Here is an 11,254-nt window from a genome sequence, read left to right as displayed (position 1 = left end):
ACATTAGTTATGTTAAAGTGAATCGTTAAGATAATTATGTTTATTAGGAGAATTATGATATAATATATGAATGACGGGAATGTTCTGAATCTTATTGATTTTGTTCTAAGTTGCTAACATTTTACATTATATGAAAATGTTTAAACAATTAATTATAAAAATGAGTCTTGAAAAAGCGATAAATATATTGTTTACATAAGTTCTCACCGAATTTTAGACGTGTTTACATGGAAATATAAAAAAAAACGGATATTCATTGTCCACTCACGTACGGGAGTCTTTGTCGACAGCAAATCTCGGATCTAAAGCACCTTGCAGTGCAATTTGTTACAAATTTTTGTTTTAGAACAGGTAACTTAGTACCGGAGACAATAATAAAAAAAAAATCGGTAACAAAGACAATTCGTAAGGTGTTTTTGTTGAGGGCAGTTATAAAAACTTTTGCCGTCGAATATTATTGTTCCCGCAGGTGTAAATTGTCTTTTGAATAATTCAAGTGTGAAATCTTTCAAACGCACTGAAACAGGCACGTATCGGTCGTTTATTGACATAGAAATGATAAGTTTATGGTAATGCGTTACAATACCAGCGTACAACGTATTGATGTAACAATGACATTACCTTTGCGATCCCCAAAACCGGCTGACCGATTTCAAACAGCGGTACAATTGTTTATCTTCTAGAAAAAGCTGCAGACGACGTACTACAATCTACATACTTTGCTGTTAACTTCGAATACTTTCAATATTACAGCAAAAACATATTTATCCGCGTGTTTTACTCGGAGTCCTTCTTATTCCTATGATGTAGCGCAGCAATCATAGTTCTTGTGATGAAATTAATAAAACAAGTAATTAACGAGTCCAAACGCAGTAATGCTTCCAACTTGTAAGCGTTCTTTGTTCGTAAAAGTTTAATAGTACGGAGGTTCATTATAAGGGCGGTATGCTTACATACTTACCCCCTGTTAGCCCGTCGTGGGAGTGCCGAGCGCGTGCCGCTCCCATCGTCTGATACACCCTGATTGATTGCAATTCGATATACCATTGTTTTTTTTGTCAATTTAAGCTTTTGATCACAGCATTCAGTATCTAGAGATTGGATAATTAATTGGTATGTCCAGATTTAAACGAATTCCTGTAATACTTAGAGTATAATTAAAACAAAATTTTAATAACAAAAAGATATATATCTTGTACTAAAATCTACTTTAGTTCTATGTGTAAGGTTATTATATGTATTATTAAATTCAATTTTCATAACGACCTCAAAAAACTGAAACCCTTATATTTATTTCATCCATTAATGTTATTGGAGTGTTCTAATAAATAATTCAGTCTCGAAGCCATACAGTTCTGATAACATTGGTTGACCGTTATGGCCTCGTGTCTTTATTGACAAGTCGATACCGTGTCCCGGTCCCACGGGAGGGCGCGAGAAATCCCTTAATTCGTAGCTTGCAGGTGCGGGCTCATTACTCGCTTTTCCGGCACGTGGCGGCGCGTGTACTTATATACATCACATACGCGACGCCCCAACACACGTTAAATATAAATAGAAATTATATATAAATGTTATATACCTATAGACCTTAGCATTAACCAAATTATGCATGCTTTTTTTTAGAGTTTGTTCATTTATGTACAGTAGAAAAACATTCTTAAAATTCCTTTACAATATAAAACAACAATACGTTCTGATGGGAAGGTTTGTGGTCTCGTGTGAATCCGAGCAGGCTCGCGTGGGAAGCCGGCCGTGGGTCAGAGGTCGCCGGGATAATGGCGATGGTCTGATAGTATGCGCACGCGCATTCCATTAGGGCGAGGATGGTAAAGAGTTATAAAAATTAAAAATATAACATTACACTGTTAGATCAAACTTAAATCATCAAAAATAAGGTTAATTGAGGAACATTTTAATGTATTTATATATGTTTTATTTAATAACATGATAACTTCTAGTTATCTATATATATTTTTTTGTCAAGATATATTTTTTGTTATACAGCGACAAATAACTCAGTTGTCTGGTGTCTTTTATGACCGACTATAACTATTGCTCGCGATGTGTTGTCACCACGAGCTTTATTGTAATTTTGAAAGAAGAAGGACTCCTGAAACCAAACGCAGCTGTATTATCTCGACTACTTCTACCTTCTGTGACAATATGATCCTGATTCTATCAAGTCAGTTCATACAATCTGCACACTTAAGTGAACACCTGTATAATTTGTATCAAAAAATATATTTATATGTATAACAAAAAATAAATCACATCTACGTTAATGTTTTTATTTAAAATCTTTAACATTGAAAATAATGTTACGGTATGTGTGTGTTACTAAAAAGAAGTCCTTCAAAGAAACAACAAAACCTATTTTATTACCTTTTAATGCAATTAGTTACGGAATTCACGGTTCCAATGAAGATTTAATGTAAAATACAATGGCCAATGTTCGGTTTTCACTTAATTATAAAAATTTTAATATAATTATAAAGCGATTCCTTATCAGATATATTCTTTATGACCATGACTAGTATTAATAGCATGCTTACAATGTAGGCGGGGGGGATTAATTTGCAATAAGCGTAAAAGGCATTTAATAATGCAGACGTGCGCTCGCGTGCGCGTGCTGTGAACAAATACCCAGCAATCGCGTAATGAATCCTAGGGAGGGAGGGGGAGGGGGACTAACACGTGGCGGTCACGTGACCGTTTTAAAATTTTTCTTTCCGTGTGGCCGAGGGTGGTAAAAGCTATTACATTATATATACAAGTATTAGTCATTCGTTATTCAGTCTTTTTTTTTACATTTAATAAAATTTAATCCAAGTAAATTTACTCAAGTTTTACTATCAACTTAAATCAACGATTTTTTGAGTATTTATAAACAAATTTGTAATATGAAATATATTTTACATAACAAATTATTCTTTCAAGGCATGTTATTCACATACATAGTTAGTTTCAGATACCAACAAAATATATTTATATGTATCCATAGCTGACGAGATGCGCTTTAAGGTCTAAGAGATGTCAAAAAAGTAAGAAATTCATTTTAAGATCTCGTCTTATTGCTTCCAAATTTTTCACGTGTGCATTCATTGTGCGAACTAACAAACATATTCCTACCAGACGAGCTTTTAGCAGGATTTTTATTGTTACGAATTCTTTCGCAATTGTTATTGAGAGTGTTTACAAAAATATTTTACACAAGCCTTTCAACAAAGAGAATATATATGAGAATAATACAAAACTCTCACAGATTTATTATAAAAACTTTGCCGATTTTCCCACAATAGTTACAATAATGAATGTCGGGGATCGACACGGATTGAATCATTATTATAGCGGGGTACGCAGTCCCGGCTTACATAAACAGCATACTGAGATCTCTGATAAATCGTCCTACAGTACATTTTATACCAATAATTATATATTTCGGGGTCATTGTTAGTTGGTTAAATGTGTTTAGGGTGTTGTGACACGGCGTGGGAGCTGCCTCCATTGTGGAGGCACTTAACTCGGGTCTGATAAAGGAACTATAGGGCTATTAGATGGATTCGTTTTGCTCATTCGTTGTCGGCATGAATGGACATTGGATTATGATTCGTAAATAGGTTAAAGATATGGGGTCCGTGATGGAACAAACGAATTATTGTACGACACTGAGACACGGTTATAGACAGATTAATTTTAATCCAACACAAGATACAACTCTATGTACCTATCTATGATGAATTACATACATATATCATTAAATAATTTTAATAATATAAAATTTTTTTACCTAAAACTTGAGTTTTAATTGTTATTATATTGTAAATATTATACATATTATTATTATATTCCACCCGTATTAGTGGAATGTATTGAAATTAAAAAGGAATAACACAATAGCTGCATTGAATATTTCGCAATATGCGGAACCAATGGAGTATAAGCGTCATTAATATTTCGAGTAGTTCTTGAAATACAAAATGGTTAGAGAAAGCCAGGTGCCGTTGGCGCCGATATCTTGATTCGTTTATTGCTTATAAGGGCTTTATGATGTCGGTTTTTTTTTTTTTTTGGTGAAAGAAACGCCCTTAGACCTCTGGCTTCAATTATCCGCGACCCTAAGTGTAGATGATGTGATACGCTACTATTGTTAACGCTATTGGTTTATTTGTTCACTTTTTTCACTTTGCCTCCATATAAAGCATTTGTTTGGTGTTTCAGAGTCGTGTTTATATTGCTCTGGTTTAAGTTTCGTGTTAAATTATAATCATTATAATAGTTTGTAATATTTTTAATAAATTTAAATATTTTATACAGCTCTCGTAATGATATGGCGGGTTAGACTCTAAGAACTTTGAATATGTCTGTACATTATAAGTATATAATTATGTTCTCACTGATTGAAATTTCTAGAAAATCCATAAAGCACAGGCAAAGGTGGCGTCTAGTGCCCTAACCCCGTGTCGTCTGTGAATCTGTGAGTTCTGCTTTTCACATACACGCAGCTGTCACAGCTGCTTATGCGAACACCCTAACAAACTAACTTTTTAAACCAACTATCCGCTAAATGCTCCCGTATTACAAACAAGGGCGTTACAGAGCTATAATTTTATCAATTACGTAATAAACTCCGCCTTTAAAAGCATACTTATTCTTAGAATAAACATCCAAGTACGGCTAAGTTATAATCGATAATATTTCTCACGTTCTAATATTATTTCTTTTAAAGTTAGATGTGAAATCTTCGTCAACAAACAATTTGAAAGTTTAAAAAATAAATAAATAAAAATAGCAATATGGTACTTGAATTAATAGAATTCCTTATATAATTCTTTTTTATTTTAATGAAAACCTAATCATAGTTTAGAATAAAATGATAGAATGTCCTTATTAAATTATTATTAACATAACAAAATTGCAGTCTTATAATAAAATTTTAAGATCAAATACGTAGAGGTGTTTAATATGGTAACAGTCAAAGACAACTGACGCATACATTTTCATTGAATCCCTATGATGGGCCAAGTTTGTACATTACATACGATGCTTATGTCGATACTAATAAACTTACGTTAATTCTATAATGAGCGAATATTTCTGAATGAAAAAACTTCAAATCTCCGTATATAGCGTGAAAATTTTAACTAAGGACTTACCACACTGGTTGTTAATTTGGATTTATCTTGTTTATCAAACAGGTGGGATTTAAGCGCGATCGGTGAGAACGTTCTTATATGGACGTATTTAATCAAAAGACGACATTGTTACTTTATCTGGAATCTTAACTGTTTCTTAATCATTCGTTAAAGTTCTGCTAAAATCGTCAATAGCTCATTGTTTGTCTACTTTAATATACTGAAAGTGGAATTGCGAAGTCACACTATGGATAATGGCAGATTAACGCCATATAAAAAGCCTTTTTGAATTTTTACTGACTCATTTCTTTTTATAATGTAGTTATTCCATTTGAAGTAATGATTGGTTTTTTTTAACTCAGCAAAGTGTCAACACTAAAAATGTGTAGTTTGTTTGTTTCCTTTTAATATTAAAAAAAACGTTACAAGAATTTGCATGGACACATATAAATTATACATCTCGTCCGCCCGTGATCACGGTTGCTGAAAAGTAACCGAAACGTCGGGATTATGTAGTTTTTTAAATAATAAAAATCCGCGTAGTACATCCGAAAAATATTAGTTTCATTTAAACATATAAATTGTCATACATCACTAAAAAGCCGTTTACATGTAGAATTATATAAAGAATTATATAAGATAAAGATAATGATAACTAAATCTGATACATTTTTGAAATTAATTTTAATTATATTTCTGTAATAAAACAACCAATAATTGAATGGAAAAATGTATTTTTAAACTTCCAAGAGATATCTATGTATGTCCTATGATTTAATTATTCATAAATAGCATTTGTAAATATTTACTATGGAAACAAGCGGTGTTTGCAATCATCGTGAAAAATAGACACAAGTCAATAAACGGGAAAAATATAACCTAAACGTTTCTAACGTTCCCTGATTAACAAGCGGTATATTTTATTTGAATTTTGTTCTTATTGTTAATAGGGAATTTTATTAATATTGTGTGGTACAACATTTATCAACAGAATCTAAATTACCAAATTACCAAATAATATATAATGAGTGGTTTCAGGTTCATATTGTTGTTACAGATGTAAAAATCGTACCTACTGGTTTGGTTGGACGTCGACGAATCTCGTCTGTTAATCGTCATACGGCAGTCCTGCTAGAATATTTCCTTACAATTCAGCATATTCTGCTGAAATTACAATACATATTAATGAGATAAAACCGCTTTACATAATTTTAAAAGCGCTTTCATGTGATGGAAAAGTAAACGCTGAATAAATTGGCCAGGGAATTTATTCAGCAGATACCTTTATAAATACAGCCAGGGAACTTGCCAGGATCTATGTGAACTATTGTGTTTGGTCGTATTTTATTTTTGGTGGACGGTCCCATCAAGCATATTGGTCGACTTAGAGAAGATGAAAAGAAATCAAGCAAAAGTTAGATAAATATTTAGGAAACGTCGCTTTAGTAAATGTGTCTACAAATTAGTAGGTATTAAGTTGTCTCTACACATCAAATACGTATATTATTCGTCCCACATTTAACAGAAGTTTGAAGTCACTTTATGGAGATACAGGATACTTAAACTAAACCTGGATCCTTAAAATTTTTACATATTATAACGACCAAAAGAAATTAAGCAATTTTTAATGCTTTGGATTATAATAATAAAAATGTTCAGTCAAATTAACTTAATACTAAACTTATAAACATCCAAAAGCTATATTAATGATTATTTTCCATAAAACGAATGTTATACATTATATAGATGGCGTTAGTATGAGAAAATAATTAATTACCATTAATACAACAACATTTTTACCTTATTATATTATTTTTAAAAATCATGTTTTATTAAACTTATAGTGTTTCCACTTTTAATCCTTGTGTAGTCTTTGACGTAATTTGCTAAGTCAATAATCTCGATCGACATATAAGTCACACGTGTGTTGTAGTAATCAATCCTAATTCACGTTTTTACTTCAGCTCTGGAAGCGGACGTATCACCCTCGCCATTTTGACTGATTAATGATTGCAACATTGCGTCAATATTTGCATAAGAATCGGCTAAGAAACGAATTTATTCCGCACATCTTGTTAGCTCCACTGTTTTGATGACTTTCGTCTTTTGTTTGATTTTATGCCTGACAAGGAATTATATGCTGTATCCCAAGCTCTTAATGTATTTTTTTCTTTGATCATTTCACAGAATCTGTGAAATATTATGATTAAGTCTTATCGCCGATGGTTAAGGTTTAACATTGGTTGGCACGAATATGGATACGACTGTCGCTTCTTAGTTCGTCACAACTCTCCTGGACCCGTTTCACTAAAGGATAAAAATATTCATTGACTCACACTTCGGTTAATACTATTAAAGACAATTATTATTAGGGATGTGTATTTTGAACTGCGCCTTTTTTATTACTATGTATGTAGTAGTAAAATATTCATTTAATTTAACAGAAGTAAATGTTATAAGGAATTATAGAAGTTTTGGAGGCTTATCTTTAACATAAAAACTCATATTCCTGACGTAGAAGTAGAATACAATTCACCTAGCAGCTCTTCAGCGCAACTTTGTTTCCTTATTCTCTTTAGGAACGCTCTCCTGGCAGGAATAGCCATTGCACGATACCACTAATTAATCTATACATAGTCTTACAATATAGTAAAAGTCCCATTAAATTAAGCCTAGCCTATTCTAGTCCGGATGTTGAGGATTACTTTTGACCATAACACAGACAGACATACGAAATTTAAGCAAAGATTGTATACATCTCGATATCGTTGCTATACCGAACCATTAACATTAAAAAGACCTTTAATTCTGGATAATCTTATCTTGGCGTGTAATTAAAAATAATTTATTTCAGATATAAAGTAATTAGTATCTCTGACATTAATTATGAAAAATTTATTCCCAAATAAAAATTCCAGGAATAAAAGACACATCATCGTATAAAATATTACTTTAGTAATTATTTTCATATTCTAGAATAGTAAACGGTGCCAGCCCTGACAGAAAATTGTCAGGTCCATCTCGTTTGATGAAATAACGAATGATCGAACAATGTTATGAAAAATTGCGTTCTTAGTAGGGTGAGTTGTAGAAAAGGTTTTGATTGCTTGCATAATTTAATATAATGCGTCGTACGAGGAACCGGTTGTTCAAATATAGTGTTACGTTTTGTCAAACACTTAACTATGTATGATCATGACGGCTTTACTTGTATAGATGGTGGACATCATTTATTACCGTCTTATTTCTGAGTACGCGGTACATTTAAATTTAGAATAGTAATCATTCTGATTATAAGAAATTATAAACAACATACATTTTTTTTTTTTTGTTGGCTATAGGTAATGCAAATAATTGTAATTTAAAAAACATTCAAAATACAATTTTAAAATATAAATATTTATTATTTTATTCAAATATATATAGAGATATAAAATAAATATGTTAATAATATTCTGATTTCATAGTAATCGCCTAATCACCTTATGGAAATTATATGCCAACATTTAAGTATAGTTAAAGAATATTTAATTTATTCGAACGCGAGTTTTCATAATCAAATTATCGATGTTGATCAGTGTCTGTATTCGTATTTCTGTTCTGTGTAACAAGATAAGATATATTTTAATTGCATTACTAGAACAAGGAAATTCAGTAATCCCCTTTATGACGTTTTAACGACTGTTGACTTCAGCGGAACCGTTCTGGCCGTCACATTTGGCGATCACCTTTCTTTAGAAAGCTATACGCTAGTTGTAAAACATTTCATAAAATCAGTCGTTACTTGTTATCTACGCCATGTGCGTCGCAAACGTTCCCACACCGGTGCACGTGTGAGGAAACACACATTTGTCGGCAAATCTGTGCGGCAGATTGTTTCACCACCTACTGCTATCACGCTACTGATGGACCCAGTGATGCCGATGTCTTGTATTGTCTTTACGGTATTGGACCTCTTTGGATATTCGCACCGATAGCTTTTGGGGCTTCGGCTTAATGTTTATGATTCTATTTAAAAAGTTTCTAATGTAAATTATAATAATTATGTAAATGTTTTATCTAGAAATATAGAATTATTTGAATTTATGTATATGAAGTTGTGATTTTAATTATTATTTCTATAATATCATGTGTATATTATGTAAAACAGTAGAATAAATGTCACCGAAGTGTTTAATGTATTGTAAAGTCAGAACTATTTATTTTGGATTTTGCAAAGAGTTCTGGGTATTATAATCAATTAATATTTTTAAAGATTTTGATTTAGATGTGATTTAAGCTTTTAGACTATTCGAGCGTAAATTGATAGTTTTCTATAATATTAACGAAATTTCAACAATTCGTATAGATTGATTTGTTTTATATGGTAATAATGAAATTTTCGAAACTGTACATGACACGTAGATTTAGAAATATGGCATATTTAAACTAGTTTTCATTTTGGATTTATCGCAAACAAATATTGTTATGATGACAGATGCGCGTTAAGTGTCCTGGAAGCTATCTGACTAATGAGATTTCCCGGCGATACGATATCAACTTATAAAATCAATGCACAATGGATTACCGAGATAATAAAGAACCTGAAATTAAAAATGACACGTTTTTTTTTCATATAAACGACTTTATTTCTTAGCTTATAACGCTCAGTAAGTGACCAGATGATGATTATAAATGAATAAAAAAAAATTACTGTTATTAATATATATATATATATATATATATTTTAATTTATAAATTGTCTTGAATGAATATCATGTTGACATAACAATGGTGAATATAGCAAATGTAAATCGTCTGTCCACACGTGCCCATCTCAGCTGCGTGCACGTGGTGTCGTTCACGGAAATCAGGTAAGCGGATGTACGTATGGGTTCGTTGTTGGATTAAAATTTTGTGTCATTTACGATAATTAGCATCACTTAAGGTTGTTCGTATCATGTGAATTTTGAATGGGACTTCATGGAAAGTCGTCTTTTGTTTTGGGTTGGCTTCAATAAAGACTCCTCAATTAATATAATGAGTTATCCCGTACATCTGGATTGCAGGATTTTGGAGTATTGAATCTGTTATGCAGATGTGAGTTGGTCGCAACTTAGAAAAGTATTTACAGCAATATTGTTTTCTATGTATTATGGAAATGTATAATGTAGTAGTGGTGACAGCGTTCGTCATGTCGGCGGAAATTATTAACCTAGAATAGAAGTTAACTTGTTCAAGCTTACATACATGCATGTTCCATTGATTGTTAAATATAACAATGCGGACACTAGATTAGTTTTATTCCTGTTTGAAGTCGAATTTGTTACATTCCTTATTGAATTTTGTGTGAACAAACAGAATAAATAATTAATATTATTAAAAATTAAATATACAAAATGTATGGCAATAAAACCTCTTTTTAAGTTAATTATGTTGTAATCAATAGTATATATACCTACGTATATGTGTGAAGACGTATTTTATTTAGCTTACGATCTATTAAATTTATTAATTGTGAAAAGTGTAGGTAATTTATAACAAACAAAATATTTGGTAATCACTGTGTCGGAAAAATGTAATTTGATTTATAATATGTTTGTATCATTTAAATATACGTAATTCATAAGTGTATTAGTTTATTTTCAAATACCTAATGTTGTTTTACTTGAATTGAAAATATTAAGAGAGGTTTTATGGCTTTAAATTCATCACAACGGTATATAAATGAAAATTATTAAGAGTATAATATTTATAATGGTATCGTAGCGGTATTGGTAGGTACGAATACTAATGACGCTATAAAGCCTTCTGCTAAATATAATGATAGACTAGCGGCATCCGGCGGACGAAGTCGCCGTGTCCTGTTTGCATATGAGTATAATTCGCAATATTAAAAGCATTACGCATACTCCAATGGTTATAATGTCATAATATTATTATGACATAAAATATTACTTCGAAGAATCCGTGCATTAAATTACTTTGTATTAATCTATAATACCTTTAATATTGATGTTTGGATCGTTCACGTGAACTTGTTTAATTTGTTTTGCTTTAAAACTTAATTTCCAAACGATCACAAAGATTTGGGTGTACCAGTCGCAAAACTGCACTCAAGCTGAGGCCATGTGCTAAGA

The sequence above is a fragment of the Danaus plexippus genome, chromosome 12 (genome assembly GCF_018135715.1).
Source record: "Danaus plexippus chromosome 12, MEX_DaPlex, whole genome shotgun sequence".
Taxonomy (NCBI): domain Eukaryota; kingdom Metazoa; phylum Arthropoda; class Insecta; order Lepidoptera; family Nymphalidae; genus Danaus; species Danaus plexippus.
Note: the sequence above shows the minus strand (reverse complement) of the source record.